The following is a 25,910-nucleotide window of genomic DNA, read 5'->3' on the forward strand; positions in this document are numbered from 1 at the left end:
CTAGCTGCAGATAGCTGTTCTCACAACGTGGTGGGCTCGTTGCGATAACGTGACAAAGTAACATGACCTACTCGGCTAATGAACTAATTTTATGTCATCTATGCCGGATTCCGCTCCTTACGTAAAAACTAATGCCATCGCAATGTTATTTGACTGCATATACTCCTTCATATTAACTAATGCCGCCATCCGCCATGCAATCAATGCCTGTGCTCTACTGCTTGGTCAGTTCATTCTGGGCCGTGATTGCTCCTTTCAGAGATAGAGATCACCTGTCAAAGCACTCCAAGAAAAGTATCGTAAACGTCCGTGTATGCTTCACTTACCTCCCTCATCACGTCGTCCCATGCTGTGTCAGCCCGCGCAACCATTTCTTGTCCGTCGTAAGCTGGAAGAAAGGATTTCAGGCATATTTCTAATGGTTAAAGATCGAAAGTGTAGCAGCTTTGTTGATAAATGACTTATTGTGGTATTAAAAAAGCCAGATGTCTGTAAAAAATACTGTTAAAATCACAGTATTGCATCACTGATGCGGCGATAAAAAACATTCAGCTCAAAAATCTTGAAATTCACTATAGACAGTGAAAATTCAAAGGATGCGGGTCTGAAGAAACTAATACTTTACCAAAGAAGCCCGACCCAAAGACATGACTGAAATTGTTGGGGAAAGTGTAGGTATACTGTCGGCCACTAGAGTTTTCGGCATGCATGTTCTCAGGAAAAAAAAGCAGTGGCTTATCTCAGCTATGCCAGGATATACGTAGCCAGAGCTGCAGTTCCCCCCTCGTTACGCATGTTGTCTAGCTTGTTGTTGTGATTGTAATTGTTAAGTAATAAAGAAGTATTCGGTGCCACACATTGTTTATTTATTCATTGTTCTGACAGAGATGAACACTGTCTATGATCGGTAAAGTAACACGCAATTGTCTCAATGCTGCCTACACATTATTTAGACTGGTTGGTTTCTCTCAGATACACAAGGTCAATGGCAGTTCCCCACTTTGTAGTCAGAATGCGAGGATCTCTAGTTAAATTAAAATCAAATTTCTCTTTTATGTATCGACTAAGAGAATCTTCTTTCCTATTGAAATCTCAGCACCGACTCGTATCACCTCAGCTTTTATACACACAGCCGCATCCACACGACCCCGCACGTGGCCGTGGTGACGTCATGCACCTTACACCAGCTGCCCTTCTCCGGTTGCCGCGCATGCGCATTCACGCGCGGCGCCCGCAGGCCTAGTCTGGCGGGCACGGCTCCTCGAGCAGCGGCGGCGGCGAACTCTCACGTCATGCGCCGCGCCCCTGCGACTCCTCTCCAGTTTCACGCATGCGCACTGTCGGCCTTTCCGGATCACTGCGAAATGCTCGACTGGGTAGCGTATTGTAGCTCTCGCTACAAAATTACTCTTGCGCCGCCTCACGACGCTGCCGCCCAGTATTAGCTAAAGACGCGTGATCGTTTTCACACACCTTCAGACATTTCACGCGATTAGCGTACGTCGTTAGATCCAAATACTTTTTTTCCGCAAAGCCGCAACCCGTAACCTGCCACATTTTTTGGCCGATAGTAAGAGCTCCATCCGCTGATACGAGTGGAATGAGTGGCAATTGTTGTTACAAAAATAGTGATTTTTTTCGAACACATGCTTCCAGTAAACGTCTGCCGCCGATATCACAACGTTCTAGCCACGTACGAGAATCGTTCTCAATACTGAAAGGAACCTTCCGTCGCCTTGCAGACAGAAGCAAGCATCCCGCCCACACTACTAAAGTGTCTCTCATCGGGGAAACGGTCAGGAACTTCGGTCACGTGATGCGCGGTCGCCGCTACATGGGGAGGGAATTCCCTCCGACGTGAATACGTCACAGACGACATCCTTCATCCCTTTCCACAGCTGAAGCGTAAGCGGAAAGAACGAACACTGCTTTCTTATTACGTACTATATATTAACGAGGCAATCAGCTATAGAGGCCTTTGCATATTCTTTCTTCTAATTACTGCGGTATCAATAACTATATTCACGCATCCATGCAGGCCTGTGTTGAAGTCTTGTGTCAATCGCGAATCGTATAGTCACGGTTTTCGTCCCGCTGCTTTTCCCATGAGGCCGGTTCTTCTGGCAAATATGGGCCGCCGCTTCCAGGAGCCTCCCATTGTTCCAGAAGGATATATTCGGGCACAGGCTGGTGTTTGCTCTGAGTCATCTCCAGTCGGGTGATATGCCGATGTACCGATTGTTATAGTGAAGTCTTACATCATATAAAAATGCGATCATAAACAGTTTTCCGCTCAAATGCGCTTTTGTCTAGAACTGCTGGGTATAACTAATTTTTTCGAAAACTGTCTTCGGAAAAAAATTAGCTACGGCATCTTTGTTTGAACTTGGTGCCAAATATTCGAAAACTACACAAAACCTTAAGACCGCAGTCGATTGGTCTAGAGCACTTTGAAGATGTACTACTTGATTCGCTAATCGACTCAAATCAAGGAAATGCGATCAGCTATCTGAATATCAGCTCTAATGAAAAAATTTGGCCCTTCGTGTTATGCACGCGTCAAGCGCACCACCACCTGTTGTTGGGTCGAGGTCGTTGCAAGTTTACCGAGCCTGATCTGTCATTTCTATATCGCGGAAGTTAGGGCGGGATTTGTTAGTTGCCAAAGCGTGTCTTCCTGGGGCAATTCTTAATGCGATAACATTAGAAGCCTAATCGAAAAAAAATGCGTCGTCGGCGATAAACCTCGCTTACTTGCTGGGTTAAAGTGATGTCACCGGGCCAGATATTGGCATTGGCTGGACAGAGGTGACGTCACCACACTGGAAATTACGCCACTGCCGGTAAAGGCATCATCTAACGCTATCGCATTATCAACACTATGTGATTAGGGGTCGCTGAGAATTATTTCTTTACATAATGCTGTAGACATCTTAACCGCGTCCAGGAAGGGAGAGTACAGAACAGAAATAACTTGTTTACATCTGCCATCACAGCAAGCCTTTTCATAACGGTAAAAAGACCTGCTTACACTATGTAAAGGAGAATGGTGTAGGAACAGCGCTAAGAATAGGACAGAAGTCAAACATGCAAGGACAGGGACGGGCGCCTTTACGGAAAGTAAAGGAGAAGGCGACGTTAAAATAGGCACAAAAAAAATAAAATATATATGTTTCGTTGATGGCATTCTAAAGAATCTTCTCATCACCCAACATTTAGAATAAAAATATTTTACTCCCTAAGCCTTCGTAGAAAATAGCAAATCGAATGATTTTGTTGTGCAAAGTATGAGGTTATGCTTTAATTGAGCTGATGGCAAGCGCTGTGCGTTAATAAAAACTTCATGAAGCGAGCGGGAGTCCTATGTATTTTGCCATTTATTAGCTGAGAGGAGGCCTGCTTTAAGGTAAAGACTAAAAGGATTGATTTTGAGTTTTTGCCACTGATAAATTTGGGGATCCAGTTGGTTTGTACTTGTCTACTATCAACCTTACAGCGCGCGGCTGTACATTTTCCAGTTGAGCTGTTCCCATCTTCTATGAAGATCCAAATCATATAGGGCCAGAATTAAGCGAGTCAAGATCCTGGAAACTTTTTCTTAGAGCGTCAGGTGCCCCTTTTTGGTTGAAATAAAGACTGAATTTATCTGATCCGATTCGGTTTAATAGCACGGCATATTCAGTTTTTGGGCGTGTAAGTTTCGCAAAGAACGTCCTTCTCCCACACCAGCTCCGCTTTTTGAATTGAAGTCTGCACGGTACTACGTCTCAGAGAAAACCAAAACAAACCGCGATAAACATTCACGTCTTTTTTTCTTCAATACACGGTCGTTCCTTAAATATTGTTACGCGGTTGGCATGACGGCGCGGACGCACATGCGGATGTCATTCGAAAAAAGACCCTGGATAAACGCAAAATGCTTATGGGGCAAACTCGCGCCGATAAATACAACTCGTTGACGGTGGAAACAAGCAGGCCTGCTCGGATGTCGACGAAGGTGAGAATAATCAACCCTCTAGGCCGTGCTGAAACAAAAGAGGTTACGACGAACCTTAAAGACAAAGTGCCTGTAACGTTTAACACAATATTGTAAATAATGAAAACAAATGCGCATGACAACAGTTATTTCAGGTGTGCCTGGCAAACTCTCTTGTGAGAAAGAAAATGACAAGACCACGTGCCCGGGTTTGTGATCACGGAGCATGAACTATCACAGGTTTTCAATCATGCTGGCACTACATTGACTTTCCAGTGCGCGTAATATCGCGACGGAAAGAAACGCGAACAACGCGGCGTCTATGCGCTCCACTCTTCGATTTTCTTTTGATCGCGCTTTTACCTGAGTGGCAAAAAAAAAATTGGCAGTGGCTTAACTTGGCTAAGCCTGGAATTCAGCGAAAAGCAAGGACGCCTGCTAAGCGTCTGAGGCTCATCTATGGCAGCTCCGCTGATAGCGAGAGCCGCTCTGAATATACCCACACGATTACGTGGCTACAACGACGTATCACGTAGTTTTACGACACACCCATCGGATGACATTTCGGGCATCAAATCACCCCATCGGATGTTATTAAGCTCAAAGGTCAACCAGAATATCACCCACTGTTAAAGGTCAACTGAATGTCAGAGGTAAAAGGTCAACTAATGCTCGTGGGTCAAAGTCAGAGGTCAAGGGTTCGACTCCACAATTGTACCACATAAGGCTGCACACGGCTAACATGGTTGAGCTGAGGGTCGTTCAAGGTCAATCTCCCGCGGCCTGCGCGACGACTCCTTTACCTAGCGTAGTAAAGCAATTACTATCTCGTTTTATTGAGAATCTAGGGGGTGGTAATTTGGGCATGCCATCTTGTTTCGATGAAGGACGGTTATTCAGCCGCTGCTTCTCTCCACAAAGCAACGGCGTTTACGTTAGGCACTTCGCGGCCACACAGGCCATTATTTCCTCGCACGGCTCCCCATACAGCACCTACGCTTACCAACCTTGCCGCTCATGAAGCCAATACCATTACTGCTTTTACACAGAGACAAAAAGAATTTGTTAGGTCTAAGCGCACCGGCTTAGCGCAATAATCAGCGAGAACTGATAGACACTAGTGGAGTGGCAGGCCTGTTTCGATGTTCCACAGGCTACCTCAGGGTTCGGCGCCTAAGAGGCCCGTTTTGGCATCCATACTCGGGCTTCCAATTGCGCTCTTCGCTTAGGTTCAGTTTCTATCGCCTTCCTAGCACACTTCATGCACTCCAGGGCCCGCTTGCACGAAGCAAGTACAGTTCCCAGAAGTTGACTTCCTCGGTCTAACCCTCCATTGTTATTGAAAGCGCCCAACGGGATCACTGAGTCAGTCGACACCGCGATAGCGCATTGTGGTACAAGGAGGTGGCGTTCACCTCACCCGTTAAACTATACACAGCTGCCGTTGAACCACTTAGACTGATTTAATTAAATCGCTTGTACAATGTTGTTATAGCTTTCACTAAAAAATTGCGAGGTGCACTTAAGTCTCTACGTGCAGAAATGTGAAAGCTTTTCGAGTTACATTGCGTCCTCTGCACTTATTAATGTAATTAATCATTTCCGGTAATTTATTTACTGAATTCATATATTTGAGCAATAATTTCTCAATATTACACACACACACACACACACATTGAGGAAACCAACCGTCACCGAAACCAAGGTGCATAGCGGATTTGTTTCTATTTTTTTAATTTCTAGTGGCAAACAATTGGTTTCAAAGGAAATTATTTACAAAGCAGCTGAAAAAACAACCATGCCGTCGGTGGGATCCGAACCCACAACCTCCGAATATCGCTTCCGGTGCTCTTACCAACTGAGCTACGGCGACGGCTGTCCAATCTGCTGCTTTCGTGGGTATTTATGTTTTGCGTGCAAGCGAACCTTGAGAGTGTTCACCACGCCACCCTCGTCCATAGCGGTGGACGTAGCACGTCCTGTAGTACCGCAAGTGTGACGTAGAACGTCATCTAACAGCGAAGGCGGAAACTGTGCGAGAGCCCTCTTATGCTACCTATGGCATCAAGACTGCCAGAACCGAGACCCCCGTTAAGCTGTTAGCAGACAAGGCAAATGAACAGAGGGGCTCGTTTGACAAACATATTGAGGAAACCAACAGTCACCGAAACCAATGTGCATAGGGGATTTGTTTCTATTGTTATTAATTTCTAGTGCCAATCAATTGGTTTCAAAGAAAATTACTTATAAAGCAGCAAAAAAAAAAACCATGCCGCCGGTGGGATCCAAACCCACGACCTCCGAATTATATATTAGATCATTAGTTATCATATTTAATTACTTGAATTCTTCAGCACTGAGTTAAAAAATTAGTTTTATTAACTAGTAACCAATTAACGACAATATTACTTTTAGTCTTTGTCGGATTGCAAGAATTGCTTGTAATTCACTAATTTCTTGTATTACTCGAAGTAATTAGCAGATATATTTGGCTTATTATTTAATTAGTGTATTATATTGTAATTCAGCCAATTAAACTTTCACTTCAAAGTGTATTAGTCATTACAAATCATAACTGCACTCCTACTAGATGATCAACAGTTCATGAGGACACACTGTCCTCAGCCCGTGGTGACACATGCTGTCCACGCCACTCATGAGGCAAGAAATTCGCATTAGAAAAATGGCTCGGGTTCAACGCGGCTTGAACCTAGTTGTACGAGCGACAGCTGTGCTAAGCATGGTTTGCTTTTTCTCAAATCAAAGCACAAGGTAAGTTACGATACGGTCATAATCATATGACAAGTGGTCATACTATCATAGTTTGGGCCATACCACCACGCAGTTAAGTCCAGTTTGACCTTGTGAGGCTTTCAAGGTCTGTCTCATCCAGGTCAAAATCGGAAGCTGTGCCCCGAGGAGCACAGCTCTCGCACTAAAACCCGGCTACCAATTCCGCGGCCTGTCAGCAGCGTCGAGCTGCGGGGGTTTAGGAAGTTCTGCCAGAGTTGAAACGCGAGCAGACACACGAGCGAACGGGGCTACGTGCGCGTGCAAAAAAAAAAAGGGCCGCACACGCGCGCTCAAACACTTTACAGACAAATACCACAGGGATTGCGCACGCTCGAAAAGCAGCTTGCGTAACGTTACGCGTTGCGACTGCCGTTGCACCCCCTAAATGGCTTATAACAAAGGTAGTACAGCTTTCGATGTAAAGAGGATCTCATAACTCAAGCGCACGCTTAGCTAATTTGGCCGCTGGGGTATAGCCTTTATCGAGATTCTCGAATCCATTGCTGACGTGGTCCGACCGCTGACGCAAATATTCTTCCGGGAAATGCGTCCTTCTCAGGAAGCCTCTTTGGGTAGTCGCTTCTGAAAGAAAAAGTGTCAGAACAGCCAAATTATTTAGGAAAGAAAGGGAGAAAATGCGTCGCGTGCTGTTTCAAACATTAGTGATGAGCTGTGTATTGGCCTGCTACACTGTAAAAAAATTCCGTACCTATAACGTAGACTATGTACGTTTTAAATACAGAACCACTTCTGCTTTCAATGAAACGTAGGGAATGACCGTATATTCAGTCCAGTATTGAAGGAAACGTCCGTGTTCCTCTGTAGTCGTTGCAGGGAAAAATACTAAACATTCAATTTAAGGGATCAAAACTTAACACAACAGGACGGTTGACCCCGTTGGCTATGTGTTGCACCAAATGCACTAATAACTTGCTTAAAGGCAGCAAAAACAGAAGATGCTTATGATGTGACGCCACTTTTACACGATGAACTGCTGGCCCGCGGACTATAGGCATCACATGACATCCGATTTTTTATTTGTCTGGTTTACTCTTAGCCAACAATGTCCGCAAACTAGCATGGCGAACGACCGTGAGCATGTCTAATGTGATTAACACAATGATGAGCCGAGGAAGGGTGATAACGCATTACGTTGCTTCAAGGTTGAGTGATTGGTACAAATTGTGAGCAACGTTAAATAACAAAGGCCTTAATTAGCTATAATGTTAAAAGCTGACTTGATGAAAATATTTTTCGCTACATTGCTAGCCACATGATAGAGTAACATTTAATAAAAATGCTACTGCAACATTTGCTTCCTGTGAGAAATGCTGCATAATGAGGTCAACTGTTAGAAAACATTTAGACACAGACAATGGTTGGACAACTTCTCCAAAGTGAAACTGAACACCAGCTGAAAGTACATTGCAAACATGATGAAAGTGCACAATTTGAAAGCCGAATTTCCATCTGCCATTTGGTAAGAAAATAAACAACTGAGTAAACCAAAAGCATGGGCAAACAAATCTGTGAATGCAGTGCAATGTAGCAGTTACATCTTTGCTACACAACCATTAATCAAAAACACCAACTCCTTCATGGATAACAAAAGCACCGACACAACAACATATTGCTCAATGCAATGTTTAATTTAGTAGGTACCTATTGCCGCCCATTCATGCCTGCTCTTCTTGCAGATAAATGAAACGCCACCAAAAAGCAGCGAGCAGCCATAATTGCTGCAGTGACAAGGAGGATGTGCACCATCGATGCTGTTCCCCCATCCTGAGTAGGAAATAATAGCAGTTTTTTCTGGAAATACTCTGAAAGCACGAATTTTCTATCCATCGTTTACTTAGCTTGCACTGACATGACCCATTGTGTACTCGGTACCTTTGACAAACAAGGGGACAGCCGATAGGCACACAAAACTGTAGAACCTTGCTGACTTGCAAAAAATCAATGCACAGAAAGAAAAAGCTGACAAAAAATGAGGAATTCCTTATTTGTACTTTTTATACAATACTAAGAATGTGGCTAAGATATGGCATGAACATTGTTTTTTTCTGTTCACTTAAACAGAAAGAAAAAGCTGACAAAAAAATGAGGAATTCCTTATTTGCACTTTTTATACAATACTAAGAATGTGGCTAAGATATGGCATGAACATTGTTTTTTTCTGTTCACTTAGAAACTTTCCAGCCTGTGGTAGCATATTACTGTGATGTAAATAATGAAGCATGCCAGCACTGTACAATATGCTGTAACACTTATGAAATACTCCCCTTCAAGGCTACCGCATGCCTCTTACATGCGGTAAAGTTTAAATCTGCCAAACTAGCTAGTCTGCAAGATGAGACGCCAAGCCTCTGACATCTGGCGATGTGTACCTCCCATGTAATTAGAGTGATTGAGGATGCTCCTTTTTGATGGCATTTCAGTTGCTGGGTGTGGAAGGACCAGATATGAAGGGCAACAACTAGACACCAACTTTTTAAGCAACATCACAATAAGCAATGTGCCTTAGCTTTCCTTCTGTCCAAAAAGGAGTTTCATTTTCTATGTTCTGTGTACACACAACTGCTTGCATGTGCACATTTTGGCTTGCTGGGAGGTGCTTTCCTCTGTTAAACTACAGTTTTAACTCTGGCCTCAGTCTTCTGCGCCTTCTTAATTTTTTGCTAGCGTTCACCTTAAGTCACGTACAAACTCACGCAGATCTCCACTTTTCTACGTTTCCAGCTGTCACATCTTCTCTGCCTTCGTCATGTCCACCACTGCATCCAATGCCTTCAAGTCTGCTGTGTATAATCATTTTGATTAATCTGCCTACACATGTATTTATTTTAGTTGCTCTCCTCTCTTCGATGCCAATTGGCCCTGAGAGTAAATAAGTGAAATGGTAGTCTAATCTAGGTCTGAGCAATCACGCATTATGTTGAGTTTATTTTACCACATTGGCCAGTAGAGAGTGGAAGGGAAAAAAAGCTGCTAAGTGGAGCTCGACATGCCTCTCGACCCCTACACTGGAAAGCAGCAGACACCAAGGCATACGTAATCACTAACGACAACAGAACATGACAGGTGTGAAGTAATTCAGTAACGTTCGTCGCATTTACCACAGTGCATACTCGCTGCTCAGTAATTTATTACCTCATTAGACATTCTTCAAAGAGAGTGTACAATTATGTGTTTTGTTTGAACATGGCACCACAGTACAATGACAATCATTAACCTTGTGCCAACACAACATAAAATAAACTTCTGCCCAGTAAATGCGTTGCTTACAGTGCCACCACGGCACCTGTTTAGAAAATAAGCTCAAAATATTAGTGACATTAAATTTGAGCAGACAGTAATTCCCCTACCCCCTCCCTAAAAAAATGAAAAAGGGTGCTCTTCCGACGGTATGTTTGTACGCTGTAATATTTGCGAGTCCAACTACGTGTGAAATTCAGATATAGATAATTAACGCCAAAGCATTCGGTTGAATGCGAGGCGCCAGGGCGCGGGCAAACAGTAATCGTCTTCAGGTATCCACTGGTGCCACGCCCTGAGGGCCACTGCTCGGCGAATACCATTCATGGCCACGTTCACATCCAACAAGCTTGTCACAAACATCACACAGGTGATGATGCAGCAGCAGTTCATCATTGCTGTTGGCCAGTGCTGAATTTTTTGGCGTGGTAAACGGAATCATCCACCGAAACGCGCGTCGACTGTTACTCGCCAGATTCTTGCAGTCCCACGAGGGAGAGCAGCTTTTCCGTCGGCTTCAAGTCTCCTCTTTCGTGCAGGGCCACTGGCATTGTAACGCACATTCTGCATGATCGTTTTACTACGCACCGATGCCGCACGGGACAGCGAGCTGTTGTATGTACACTCCAATGCAGCGTTCCGGCCACACACATACACACACACACATTCTAAAGACACGCAACGCGCAGGACGCACGCAGCGAACACGGAAGAACAAAAACCCATTCCATAGCGCCTGTTCATTCAACTCCACACTGCGCTAACTGCGCACATGTTTCCGACTGCGGGCTCGGCTAGCGCTTCGACTTCGCCATGGCTAGCCATGGCCAAGCTGCGCTGCCGCTGGTGGTAATAACGTTCATGCAACGAAAAGAAAAAAACAATATATCAAACGATTCAGGTTGTCAGCTAAAAAAGCTACCGTAAAATTAAATACATCTTATATGTTTTTGCCGTTGTGCGCCTTTGCGACAGCAGCGACGTGAGCTTGAGCGCGAATACGCGAATGGCGCTATGAATTTCCCGTGTTGCTCCGTAAATTGCAAATGGCGCGGCTGCGCCGGCTGCGCCGCTAACTTTTAGACATGCTTGCAGAGGTAGTCGGTGCGAACAGTTGGAAGTTCAGTCGACTGGAATTGCTCAAGGAAAGTCAGCGGCACTGCATTTTTATTGTTTCTGTGCATTGCGAGTGACTTTGGCGGCAGCCACTCGGCAACGTCTCCGGTTTGGCGAACTTGTGAGAAGGTGAGCCTTTTGTTCTCAAATTTTGAAAGCGGTTTTTTGTTTGTATTGTAACCCTGCGTCTCGTCGCATGTTATGCTCACGATAACATCAGTACAACGTGCATGCGCTTTCTGTCTCTATTTAGAGTAATATTGGTCGATCAGCGTAAACTTTTGGATTCAATTAAGCACGAACTGTCCATGTTGGTACTGCGTGTCGAATGTGTTTTGAGATGATTCTGAGCGGGAGATGGTGTTCTGATAATTTGTGTACTACCAGATATAGTCTAGACATTTGAAACCATTTATCACACTGAAACAAAGTTGGAAAACTGTTTTGTGTTCATGCATCTGCTGTCCTTAAACTTGACTTTTCGGCAATCATTCGCATGGCTCCTTTGGATCTGGAAAATTGACTACTGTTGCCAGGGGTGCCTGGTAGCAGAGCTCCTGGGGACGCCCAGTGGGTCATTTGTTTGTCCAAGTGCCCAGTACCAAAGGTACCATTCCTGACATTTTTTTCCCAGTCCGTTAACCTTATATTCCTTGCAAAGATTACAGTATGTAATCAGGTAGTAAAAAAATTGGTAACTTCTGCATATTTCAGAACAGTTCAGAGAAATGCACATGCAGCATCAGTATTCTCCCGGTAGAATTTCTGAGACCTGGATTCATTTCTTCTAGGACTGTGGCAAGCAGTAGGTCAACTGTACATAAATTTATTTTCCTCTGGTGCAAAGTAAAGAGTGCAAACGTCATAAGACAAGTCTCTAGTCTGTTTCATTCTCACTGCATTTGGCCAAAGCATAATATGAAATGCTGTATGTTTTATGCCCTAGTTTCCTTTACTTTGAGCAGTAGATATTGACATTGAATAGCAAGGCAACTCCACTCGCTGACGGTATTGCCTTCGGCAGCAAAACAGGGAATACCTTACCCCATGTGTTATCTCGACAGACTGAAAACTGCGATGGACAGCTGCGTCCACAGCTGCTATCACCTCCCAAGTGCATGCGCTCGTAAGACACATAACTCTGGATTGCCATTAACATAGCCTTGCTCATTGCAGTTGCCGATAAACACCTCATAAGTGGTACTATTATGCACTCTTTTCTTTGGCACTATGTATGAGCTTCTGTTTTCGCGCTTTCTAGAAATAATGCATGCAGTTTTGAACTGCGAAAAGAGAATTTACGTTTAACTAGATTGTCATGTCAGTATGTTACAGCCAAATTGTACATTGATGTCAGTGCTGGTGGTTTCTTTTCATTATTTTAGGAGAATGTTATAATTTTACCTATAGCAAATAATAGCCCTCACTAATTAGCTGATTTTGTCATGTCCAGTATTCTGATATGCTAAGCCACCAAAGCATGATTCAGAATGTTGTCAGAACTAAAGGCACTGAGTCTTTCGTGTCAGTAAAAAATGTGCTTTATACCCCTGTCACATGGCATTCCTCGAAGGCCTTTCCAGCAAAGGCACCATTTTTCACCAAAGGAGCGAAAGCTTAAAGGAGCAGCGATGCAGCTACACGGTGCAGCCCAAAGGTGAAAGTCGTTCAGGCTTAGCACCCGCTGCTATACTCGAGGTGGCTGAAGTGAGTGTTCTAAAATTAAAGTGGTGTATTCTGTTCATTCGTTGAGCTTTGACAATTTTTTATTCTGATTGCTTCCTTAAAAGTACTGCAACAGCTACTCTCATCAGCAGGAGCAGGTTTTGTACGTGTATTGCCTTGGCCTCCATGGGCGCTCGGTGTTGCCGCAACACTTTCACTGTCTTGAAATTTGAACATAAAACATAAACACCCGTACAAAAACCAAAGCCAGACACACCTTTCGTATTTGAAAAAAATGTTTTCAAACATTATTAGCTTATGTATTTTTTTTATTGCTTTTACTTTTTGACTTTGGATGGTACTGCGATCACAGCTTCTCGAATGCCGCGTCTTCGGGCTCCGAAGGTCTCGGTTGAGCGCCTTCGCCTCCAAGGCCCTTAGCGACAAAGGCGCAACATTTGTACCGGGTAGCTGCACTCCTTACGCCTTTGGATATGATTCTCAAAGGCCTTTGCGGTGCCCGTGTGACAGGGGTATTAGTGTGGTATGGCTGCTTGAACACCTGTCCCTGGTATCTCACAAACTGAATAAGGAAGGAAAAAGCCTCAGGGTGCTTGCCGACATTTCGACAAGAGGACTTGTCTTTGTCTGGCAAAGTGTTCATCATTGGTGGGGTTTAAATAAGGTTTTCACTTCGAGGCGAAAGGCCTGTTGTGTGGGACGAGGGTGCGATATGGGAAGGGCGTTACGATGGGGAGCATGAACCTTGACCAGGCATGATAGCTGCTAAAGAAGATTAACCGGTTGACCTGCAAAACTGTGAAAACAAAAAAGCCCAATTCAGTAGAAACGAATCTCGGGGTATGGAGTGTGGATAGTGGGCTTGAATGGCTTTATGTCCAGCCACAACAGGTGGCTTGGTATGGCTGGCTGCCTTTTCCTGAAAAACTAGGATAAAGGAATTAAGGAGCATGGCAGAATAAAATACCAGGGGGGGTGGGGGGGCAAAATAATTTGAAGTAAAAAGAGAAAATGAGGGCAGGTTCGGAGAAAAGGCAAAAAGAAGGGGAAGGGGGAGGAGTATGGCAGCCAAGGTTCCGAGAAGTGATGTCAGGAGGTGCAGGGCATAAGGTTAAAGTATAACGATAAATTAAAGAAAGCAGGAAAGGAGGGGGAAAATGTGGGTTGGGAAACCTCTGACCATGTGCAAGGCCTTTTCAAATAATTATGCCAATTCCGGAATGTACAGAGCTGGCCACATTTAGTGCAAACATGTGAGCGCATGGCCGCACTCTTTAGAGGTCCACTGTGTGCGGCGCAGCGACTCATCGCTGCAAAATGGCGCAAGAGGAGATGCACCTGGATGTGGTGCTTCGTGTCATGTTACACTTCGATGTGTGGCAATGTCACACACAGTGGCCCAAAGAGCACAGCCATGTGCTCGCGTGTTCGCACTAAGAATGGACAACCCTGTACTTGATTCTAAGTTTCCTCTGTATATGTTGACCCCAGACGAAAACAAGTTGTCTTGTCGAAACGGCAAGCACCCCGAGATTTTTCCTTCCCTTGTTCACTTTTTGAGTGTCAAGAAACCATCTGCCTACTCTCACTGTACCATGCACTCCACATCTTGTACGGTTATCTTTGTATGTATACACCAGTGATAAATCATGAAGGAAATCAAGGGATTTGTATTTGTATTGCTTAACACTTACTTTAAAGCTATATCATGAGGGTATAGTTGAAAATGTGCTACGGGGGCTTCGTTGTGTGTCGTGACTGGTTTCTCTTTATCAGGGCTAAGTGACAGCCACCATGAAACGCAGGCTTTTGAAAAGTCGTTCCTCATATAAAAGAGCGTTTCCACTGTTACAATGGAAATGTTATTTGCTAAAAACTTCAATCATTGCAGTTCAGGGATTGATATTTTTCAAATAACTAACCTGAAGTTCAAAACCTGCAGAAGGAACTATGTAACTTTTTTCCTGCCTTAAAAACCCAGTACTTATTTGCCAATTTCAGCAACCAGAGGTCTGTTTCATTGCACATACTTTCCACTACCTTGCATGAAAATTGTGCAGTACAGGCCCACCATAAAACTAGGGGCATAGTATACTGCTTGTATGCAACTACTTTGGCGTTAGACCATGCATAGCATGGTCTTAAAGTTATTCTTATGATTTGCAACTGGTTCATAAAAGGCCTATTCTGGCAAAAGGCATTTAGCAAAATTATCTTCCTCTGAGTGCTTCTAAGGATAACTTTAGTTCATTCAGGAAAATATATATTGACAATATCTCTTAAAGGCATAATTGTCCATATTAGCTCTTGTTACCTCACAGTATTTAGTTTTGTGCCTCCAGCATCACTGACTTGCATCATATGTTAAATAAGGTAGTAAAAAGCTCGCTGTTAGTTTAAACCACAACTCATGATGGGGCTGTGCACTTTTTGTTGTGTTACATGAAATATACTTATGTATGAAACAATTTCTTTCAGCTGCACCTCACATGATTCAAATTCCATCAGAAGAAAGGCTGCAACACAACATTGCTCACTACCTGTTGCTTTCCCAGCACATAACATGCCATAACAGCACATAGCAGGTAAGATGTGAACAAAAACAGTGCATGTATATGTTCCACACATGCATTTTGTGTACTACCAAAACTATGATATGATTAACTATGTCATGTAAGAGAGAGCACACAAATCATTTTTTGTATATATTGCAGCATGGTTATTTCAAGTTTTAAACTGGCCATTGAAACGACCCATTGTATCACCGCTGGTTACCCGATGGCACTGGGGATCGAACTCCACACCTACCGCTTGCGAGGCAGATGCTCGGACCACTAGGCCACTCCTGCGGTCCCCCCACTGATGTTGCTTACACCGGGCGCTGTTAAAGCCCCGGTATGTATGTTAAATGCATTTTAGAAAACCATTCACTTCCAAAGTACCATTTCATCTTTATAGCAAAACCACAGTTCGCCTAGCTAGACAAACCTGCTGCATACAAGCCAGCAGAATGGTTGCACATACATGCTTCGTTAGGAAAACATAAAAATAAAGCAGAGCCTGCCCTTCATGGTGCATTATACCCTGATTTTGAGCAATGATCAAGATAGGCAGATGGTCATTTCATTGAACACTTGCATGATACATTCGTAGAATCGAAAAGACAAGTACTATTGCAAAATCTTCAAACAGTGTTTATTCTTAGAGAAAACATATCATGAAAAAAGTGTTGGATTATTTATGGTGCACCTTGTATGGGGAAAGGGGCTCCCACTTTGTGAAAGGCTTAATTTTGGAATAACGGCAGCGTTTAAACTAGTTGGGTTACCATGTTTAGATAGTGGATGTGCTCAAAAAGACACTGGAAGTAAGCGCACTGTGTGGAAATCTCTTTCTGTATCCTTGTCTTTTCGAGCGCTTTCACGATCTGAACATAATTTTGCAAGAGAGCAAGGAAAACAAATATTTAAATTCTGATAATTAAGGATAAAAGATCATGTTTCATTGTGTTGCTTAAAGTGTACATTGTATCACTATTGCTGTATTGCAGCACTTCTGTCGTGGCCTTACATTGCAGCCTCTTGACTTTTGTTTATATAATAGGCAGTCCTTTTTTTCATTCGATTGCAACACTTTAGGAGTTACTACAGAGTTGCGTGGTAGCGAACTCTCAGATTAACGGTTTGCATTATTACGCCCGCATAACTTGCTAAGTGTTTCACTGCAGTCTTGTTACTAGAACAGCCTCTTGAAAGTATTCAGCCTGGTGGTCATTGCGGGTTACTGTTCACATATCAAAATGCCGGATCAGCTGTATACTCTTTACAGCTACCAGAACTATGGTACATTTCATGACATGCTGGCTGAAGAGTGCTGGAGCACCAGGCTGGGGATTTGGATGAAACAATTTTCAAATGTGTGCTCGGTATCACGCTGTTTTGTTCCAGTTGTGGAGAGGTTTTCTTTTCATATTTGTTCTCTCAAACATTTAAATTTTGGGCAATATGTTGTTGCCTTTATCTTGTGTTCTCTTTGTTTTTGAGGTTTAGTATTTTTGGCACAAGCACTCCACTCTATTACTTTTCAGTATAATTTAAAATTTGTAGGGCACGTCATGAAGAATAATACTTCTACTTGAATAATCTGCATGTGTTTATGTTCTCATTGTTGATATAAAAACTTAGTTGAGACAGCTTGTATTTTAGCTCTGGCTAGAATTTTTAGGAGAGCCTCAGTAACATAATCACATGACCAACACAAACTTGGTATTATTGTTTGTGCAATGAAAAACAGTTTTAAAATAGTTATTAACAGCTGTCAGTGTAGGACTGGCCTAAAATGTTTTGTGCTCTATGTAGCTCTTCTCTGAGGCAGGATTAATTCATCTGCACCTGCAGCCTGATACCGCCAAGATACCAATTCTTGGGTGAACTTATGATTTTTTTTCACGGAGCAAACTTGCATCATCTTGAAGCATGGAACTTGAGCTGATTCTTAACAGCTCTAGTGTAGCGAATTTCATTATCCTCATTGCTTAGTTTACATTCACCTCAGGACAATGGCCTTTTCCAGTTTAATTATCTGTGCCTTGCACCAGCTACATGCCACACTATCAGAAATCACCTAATCTTATCTAGTGAGCTTATAATCAGCTATCTCCTGCTATATTTTCCTTAGGGTGAAATTCATTTTGTTGCGATACAATGCACAAGCTGTTTCCTGGCGTGGTGCTCAGCTTATCTGGAATGAAATGCTTGGGAAATGGGTCTCTGATTTCACCTTGAGTAGACGAAATTAACTTGTGCTAAGGCACTCTTTGGCCACAGATGCCCTTGTGCCATTAAAATCCATCAAATTCATTATGTTGCCCTAAGATACCATTGGTGATTCATTCTCTGCATTGTATGCCCTGGCCAGATCCATTTTCTTCTTTTAATTTCTGCTAGAATATTAACAACTTCCTTGTTCATCTCTGTTATGGTTTCACTCAGTCAGTTGTTCTATTAATAATTATAATCACTTTATTGAAGACATATTTTGGGCTAAATGGCATCAAGTTAGCCACTCTGCATAATGATATATATGTTTGGTCTTGTATGTCTTTACTTGTGTGGTAATGTTTATTTTGTGCTCACTGTCTAAACAACCTTATTTGCCTATGATATCCTAAGCCCTTCTATACCTATTTTCCTTCCCCCTGGCTCTTTTTCTTTTCAGTCATTCCTCCTCTTTCCTTTACACCGGCCATTGGTCACAAGGCTGCTGTGGGAACGACAGTCAGCACTGGGCCCTTTTTTGTTCATGGAACCTGCACTGCTACTATTAGCACATAGTACGTTATCAGTATTTTTGTGATACTGCATTTATTGTTATTTATGAAGTAGTTGGCTAAGGCAATGGTAGCAGTGTTGAATATTGCAATATATTAAGCATATATCTCACTTGCAATATATCAGTGTGTTCACTATTACACTACCCTCTATTTCTTTTAGTTCAGTTATTTGGCTATAGATATATTGTGCTGCTTTCCTAGTTTAGTCCACTCAAACTAAAACTTTGCTCTTTGTGTCACAGGTAGAATCTACAATGATTGCTGCTCTGTGTCTTGTAAGCAGGAGGCAGTGTTCAATGGAGCCATGAACTTTCCTTGGAATTGAAAAGCCTTTGCTGTATTATGCGCTGAACCACGAGTGTGAAGAGGAAAATGTCATGCCTTGGATTTCTGCAGAGGTGAGCCATTGCGGTGAATCCACCAGCGCGAAAGACAGGGATGAGAAAGGAGACAAGACAGGTGCTGACTCGCGACTATAGTTTATTGGCGTGAACAGGGAATATATAAAAAGCCAAGCAATACCATAAACCATGTAGTTACAGATAAGCATACAGGACAACATGAGTCAAAAATCGCCCTCAACATTTCCCTGATCGAGGTAGTCCAACTCATTGTGTGTTAACACGATAGACAATACACACATTCTTCACGGAGTCATAAGATGTGTCTAGCCTCGATAATCTCCCATTTAATCTCTCTGAATTTGCTGCCAAAATGCGTGTTGCCAAAAGGAAAGGGTAGCAGACTTCACATCCCGTGCAGTGTACAGCAGAGATACCCCAACCACCTAGCCAAGCCCCTACCCTCTTGTGTTCCTGTAGTCTTACATTCATACACCTTCCAGTTGTACCTACGTAAACCAGACTACAAGATAATAATATTTGATACCACATTCATTTTACAAGGTACATATACATTTCACTCTACACGTGTACTTTTCTCGAGCCACATTCACAGAATTATTCTTAAAATTTTACATGCTTTAGACAACGTATTAGGGGCCGAGAAAGCCACTTTTACATCATACCTTCTGGCCACATTTTTCAAATTTTGCGACAATTTATGTACATACGGTAACACAACTGGTCTTTTGGCATCTTGCTGGCTGGCCCCAGCCAGATTGTGCCGGTCGCCGCAAAACTGTCTCAGCTTCTTTAACAATTTATCATATGCTCTTGCAGTAACAAGGTTTGGAAATCCTGCGTTCGTTAACCTTAAAATGTGCTCTTGAAAACTAGTGGTCATGCTGTGAAAGCATAATTTCATCAATTCTGAGCCCGCGCTAGAAAGTGCAATGCTATCTTTCACTAGCTTGGAATGGTCGACATGTAGCCAGGTAGCAGCTTAACACTCGCCAGCACACATGAAGTGTGCTGAACATCAAGGTAAGGTCCAGAAACCACAGCTCTTTTTCTTGGGACATTTGCTCCAAGGTAAACCTGAGATAAAGGCCTTGCTCCTTAAACAACTTGAGAAGATGTACAGGTCCCAAACTATCACAACCTTTATAAAAGACCAGAAAATCACCGACATAGCAAAAGATTTTTCCCCCAGCCCATGCACATTCTAGACAATTATTATATCCACCCTACTCAAGAAAATATTGCTTAGCACAAGGTCAACCTTTGAACCACTGCATATTCGAGACATTAGAACACATACCGCACTGCACTACTCTACAACCATGCTCTTCAAATAAATGCTATTCAATAACATGCTCTTCAGATAAATTTCAGAAAAGGATTCATGCAAAATTATCTCTGGTTATTTGCAAAAGCATCTGTCTACTTCGCATCTTGAAGATCCATTTCTTGTACTCAATTCGCAGTGTGGTTGAGTATCTTAAGAATGACAATCCAGCGGATTGTCTTGTGATTAGTGTCGATGTAGAACTATTTTATTCTATCCCGTATGAAGATCTTGTGAAAAGCTTATGAATGTGTATATCGGAGCACAACGATGAGCTCGTGTTTAGGAATGGGTGTGTAACATAAGTCTTTTTTGGCACTTGCCTCCTTTTATTTGAAGTGAAGAGCATGTTTGTGGAGTATGGCAGTGCGGCATATGTTCAAAAGTCTGCTAAATGAATCGATTCGAAGGTTGCCCCTGTGCTAAGCAATATTCTCTTAAGCAGGGTGGAAAGAATGATTGCCAAGAAATTGCATGGGCTGGGGGAAATCTTTCGCTACGTCTATGATTTTCTGGTCTTTTACAAAGGTTGTGATAGTGTGGGACCTGTACATATTGTGAACTTGTTTAAGGAGCAAGGCCTTTCTTTGTCTTAAGTTTACCTTGGAGAAAATGTCCCAACAAAAAGAGCTGCGGTTTCTGAACCTTACCTTGATGTTCTGCACACGCCATGTGTGCTAGCGATATTCACCCAGGAGTGTTAAGCAGCTACTTGACTGTTGGTCGAACGATTCTAAGCTAGTGAAAGATAGCATTGCGTCGTCAAGTCTAGGCTCGGTATTGGTGAAGCCATGCTTTTACAGCGTGAGAACTGGTTTCCAAGAGAAGATTTTAAGGCTAATGAAAGCATGATTTCCCAACCATGCTATTGCAGAAGCGTGCGATAAATTGTTAAAGCTGAGCATATAAGATTGGGCAAGTTGGTCTGACATGCTAAAGATAAGAATGGCGCAGCATCAGGTAACGAGGACAACAGGAGAGCACACCCACGCACAAGTGCCATCCTTGGAGCGGATGCAGAATATAAGAGCGTGTACTTGACATTCAGCGTTGGCAGCCAAGGATCGGGCTCGTTCAATCTTTAGCGTTCAAATCAGTGTTTCCTCGTTTCCTTGACTGTCAACGTTGAATGTCAAGCACGCGCTCTTGGATTTTGTATCTGCTCCAGGGTTGGCACTTGTGTGTGGATGTGCTGTCCTGCTTTCCTCGTTACTTGATGCTGTGCCATTCTTCCCTTTAGCATGTTAAAAGCTGAAACCCCTTCGCACGGACTGGCATGATCAGGCTGGAGCTAGCCAGTGAGATGCCAAAAGACTGACTGTGTTGTTGCAGATTGTTGCAAAATTTGAAAACTGGCCAGAAGGTATGACGTAAAAATGGTGTGTTCGGCCCCTAATAAGTTGTCTACAATCTGTAAAATTGTTAATAATTTTGTGAATTTCGTTAGGGAAAAGCACATGTGTCGAGTGAAACGTGGCAACATATATGTGCCTTGCAACCATTGCATGCATTGCATACCATTATCATGAGGTTGGGTTTATGTTGGTGAAACTGGAATGTGTATCAATGTAAGACTACAGGAGCATGAGAGGTATTTGGATATTGGTAGGGGTTGTAACTTATCTGCATATTACAAGGGATGTGAAGGCTGCTAGCCATTCCTTTCGGCAACACGCATTTTGGCACTACGTTCACAGCAGATTAACCAGAAAATTATCGAGGCTAGACACATCTTATGACTCGGTGACGAATGTGTGAGTGTGCTGCCCATAGCGTTAACATGCAGCGGATTGGACTGTCTAGATGAGAGGAATGTTAACGGCAATCTTTTACTTATGTTGTGATGTACCTTATGTGTAATTGTGTAGTTTGTGGCGTGTGGCTTTTCTGTATATACTCTGTTCACTTCAATAAACTTCAGTTGCGAGCCAGTGCCTGTTTTGTTTCTTTTCTCGTCCCTGTCTCGTGCTGATAGATTCAAGTACTTGTAGAGTAGATTCACTGAATTGTGTACTTGCAGAGGCTTGTGAAAAAACGAGAGGAATTTTCTTTCCTTTATGCGGAATGGAAGGTTGAAATTTTTTTTACTGAACTGTTTGCAGCATTAAATTCTATTCGGAAAGGTAAAACCCACTTTATTGTACATTTTGTGTGCAATGGTGCCGGTGGCTGCATGCAACTGAAAACATTCGTCCAGGTTATCTAGCTAGCGTCCTTCTTCCTTGTGCCACATTTTCTGAAATAATATTTTGTCAGATTTATTTCAATCAGAATTTCTAAGAACATATTGGTGATCACATAATTTGGTGATCACATATGACATAATTCAAAGCGTGATCATTGGTATTTTTTAGTCTGGGGCAGTACAATGAGAAGTACATAGTATATAGTAAAATTAAATATGACCAGTCTAACATAAACAAAACTACTTTTTTTTAAAGGAAAATTTTGCTACCGAAGTGCTGGAGTGACATGGCATTATGAAGACGTGGACAGTGTGCTGTATTCATGATGGCACGAGAACTTGCGTACAGTGCTTCAGGTAACTGGTGAGTACCTTGGTGCTGTGCTTCTGCTAATGTAGCCAAATTATGTTTTTAATCTAAGAGCATATCTGAAAACTTAAGCAAAAATTGAGTACTATTTAGATATTCTTGCACCAGATACCACTGTGAGAATTAGTTATTAATGATGTGTCTCACATGTACCCTTGTCTGCTGAATATAGTAAGCATGGCTTTCGAGCTGAGTGCCTCGGACGTATGAAAAAAAAATGGCCACTGGGCTGCTCCACAACGCTTGGAGCAGCCCAGTGTAGCACATTCAGGCTTCATGGAGTGGAGAATGAAGGCAGTAAATAATTTAAGAGTAGAAAACACAGCACAAACCACAGGACCAGGAAACTGACAGGACACACCGACCCTGATGACACTCTTTGCATGAAGGGTGTTATAAAGTTGCCTGTCATGTAGAGCAAGATGGAGGTCGCACAGGACGGGTGTTAAATATGAGTTGATGCAGACACCTGTCATTACGTAGTACTCACTGTAAAACTCGAGCAAGAAGCAAAGGTAACAGCTGAGCATGGCCACTCTTGTGCTTTCCTCCGCAAGCAATCTAGAATTGCACTTAGAAATCTTTTATGCTTTCTCTTGACATATACATCATTGCTGCATGTGGCGAGGAAAAGTACATACCCTTGATGCCAAGTGACAGTGAACTCACAGGGCTGGTGACAGCTCACTGAGGTGTTGTGGTATATCTACAGGGGACCTCATGAGAACAAAGAGCCCTTGAAGGAATTCTCTCAAAGTTTGTTGCCACATGGACCTCTTCGTAATCAATTACTCTAGAAGGCAAGCCTTCCTTTAGTGTCACAAAAAAAGGCCTAGGACATGGGTCGTTTTGCTTCTCCATTAGTGCCAAAATGTTTGCTAGCGAGATCTTTCACAGATATATAATTATTTCACAAAATGTCAAGAAAGAGACTGAAGCTGCACTAAGCAGTACCAGTAAAAAACTTATCACAGCTGTTCAAAAAGCAGAAAGACTCATGCCTTCATCCTTATTTTGCATCAGACACATGAGGACACTTCGTCTTTCTGGGTCATCATTTTAAAAAGGTTCACATGGCAACGGCCTTTGGTTAAATTTCTGCCAAGAGCCCTTTTTTTGAAACTTGAGCATCCGTTCCTTGTGAGGCACACTGCAGAGATATTGGAATGCCATAATAAAAAGCGTCATAATCTGCCGCAACGGGCATGCCCGTGGACTTTCACTTCGTCTTGTCTTGCCTATAACAAATTGGATGGACGATAAATTCGGCTAGCGTCTCTCACCTTTTTCAGATGTTACCAATGTTCCTTGCTCGCTAAGTTGTGCATTTAGTACTATGTACAGAAAGGCACCTGCATTGAATTGCATCTGGCCCCCATCCTGAGCTACTTTCTATTTGCACAAAATGATAAGCAACTGTAAAGTCTTTCATGCGCACAGTGCCGCCCGGGAAAGCGCATTTTGTCTGCTTCTTTCTGGACCTGTGGTTTTTACTGTTTACTGTTATGAGAAATTAATTTTGGGCAATAAATTATAACGGGTTGGTTCTCGGTGAATGGCTTTTGAAAGCTTCTACGAAAGCCGATTGTTCAATAGCGGATGGTTGAAATGTATTTGTGAAATTTATATTTGGTGTTGTGTGACCACTAAATGAGGATTTTTTTTATGCTTTTCAGATGGATCCGACAGCAATGTGCAGATGTACAATGTGTGTAGTTGCCATGAAAATAAACAGTATGTACTTGTACTCACCCAAACACCACTCTTTCATTCTAAGCTGCATTCTTTGTACGTATGCACTACATAATATGCGTAAAGGAAAGCCTTGTACATAATACTTATTTCTTCGGCACCTGGACGGCTATATCCGCAGTGAACATTGCGGGCAGAAGCTATACGAAGACGCATGTTCATGTACTACAGAAAGTACATAATTACAATACAGATAATTTCCGCTCTAGATGAAATGACTTCCGAGTAAACGGAGGACGTATGCATACACATTGCGGAAACTTCAATAAGAACAAAACATAAGCATTCGTTGTGAAAAAACGATTTCGGTATCGTGCATAGCATGGCGTAACTTTTCGTTACCAAGAATGTGACAGTCGTCATACGGAGTCTGTTTCTGACATTTAGTCCGTACCTCATGTTGCGGAAAACCCTCCGGCAACGCATTACCAGCGGGTTTCTCTGTACTGCTGAGCATTTTTTTTTACAGTGTACTTCGCGATGTCATTCTTGTCTGGGTCCGCAAGCTGGTCTATTTGAAGTGCGGCAGCATGTTAAAATTGAAGGGGGCCCACTGTCGGCTCTAAGAAAAACACTAAGAATTACAGAACGCTGCGTTTTATTTTACTGATGTGTTCCTCAGGGAACGCGCGTCACAGACACCGCAGTGAGCGTGCAAATAACCAGGCTTCGTGCAACAGCTAACTGCTAAGGGTTTAAATAAAAAATTAAGACTCGCTTGCGCAAAGCAAAATAGGCAGTCTAGTTCCCAGTGCTGCCTCTGTGATTCACGCAATGAGAAATCAGGCACGTCCGGGCCATCCTAAAGAATCTAACAGAACATCTAAAGAATCTAAAAGAACACTCAGACGCATCTCCGGCGCCTACCCTGTGGATGATGAAGCCTCACTTAAAGGCGTGAAAGACAAAAACATCGGGAAAAACGGCGCAGGCGTTCCGCCCTGAGCACTACGTTATACCGGATGGACTAACCCAGAACTGGACGCCCCCAAACTGAATCCCAAGTCTACGCGGCAGCACGCGCATGTACCAAAAACACTGCAGCCGGCGCTGACAAAATCATCAACGACATGATTTGAAACCTAAGTACCGAGCAAATCAAACTGCTCACTGAATTAATTACCGACTCCTTATGAATGGAACACACGATGCCCAGGAGTGAAAACATGCTGATATCATTGTCACACCCAAACCAGGGAAACAATCGATGATGGAAGCACTACGTCCCATATCTCTTACATCATGACTGGGGGAACTACGAACGGGTAATACAGATAAGAATACAGAGCTACATGGAGGACAGCAACTTCTTCCACCCATTTGTGATTGGCTTCAGAGCGCTCTTGCCCACTCAAGACCCCTTTCTTCTCTTCAAGGAAGAAGTCTTAAACAACATCCCAAAAGGCGGGGAGCCCTTAATCATGACACTCGACCTCAAATGAGCCTTCAATAACGTATCGCACCAAGCAATACTAGAAGAGCTCTCCGCCATGAACTGCGGCAAACGGACTTCCGAATATGCCTGAACGTTCTTATCGAACCGCACGGCCACCATAAGATCCACAAGCCATGTCGTACAGAGGCACTCCTCAAGGCTCGATGATCTCACCCCTCCTATTTAACATCGCCATGACAGCGGTCGCCAGGGCATTACTGTATATACAAAATATTGTATTCACCCTATATGCCGATGGCATCACTGTGTCGACAAGAACAATCCCTCCAACAAGCAGCCGCCTGCGTAGAGCATATCG

At 43.0% G+C, this 25,910-nt stretch overlaps 1 long non-coding RNA gene across 1 annotated transcript; it reads left to right on the top strand.

Moving 5' to 3' along the window:
• The first annotated feature begins 11,072 nt into the window (after positions 1-11,072).
• LOC144102077 (uncharacterized) lies at positions 11,073-24,150 on the top strand. Its single transcript, XR_013308168.1, has 8 exons — positions 11,073-11,271; positions 11,679-11,749; positions 15,307-15,413; positions 15,543-15,723; positions 18,046-18,160; positions 18,403-18,558; positions 22,291-22,398; positions 24,081-24,150. It is a non-coding gene; the product is annotated as an uncharacterized LOC144102077 (long non-coding RNA).
• The last annotated feature ends 1,760 nt before the right edge of the window (positions 24,151-25,910 follow it).

Source organism: Amblyomma americanum, chromosome 8 (genome assembly GCF_052857255.1).
Source record: "Amblyomma americanum isolate KBUSLIRL-KWMA chromosome 8, ASM5285725v1, whole genome shotgun sequence".
Taxonomy (NCBI): Eukaryota; Metazoa; Arthropoda; class Arachnida; order Ixodida; family Ixodidae; genus Amblyomma; species Amblyomma americanum.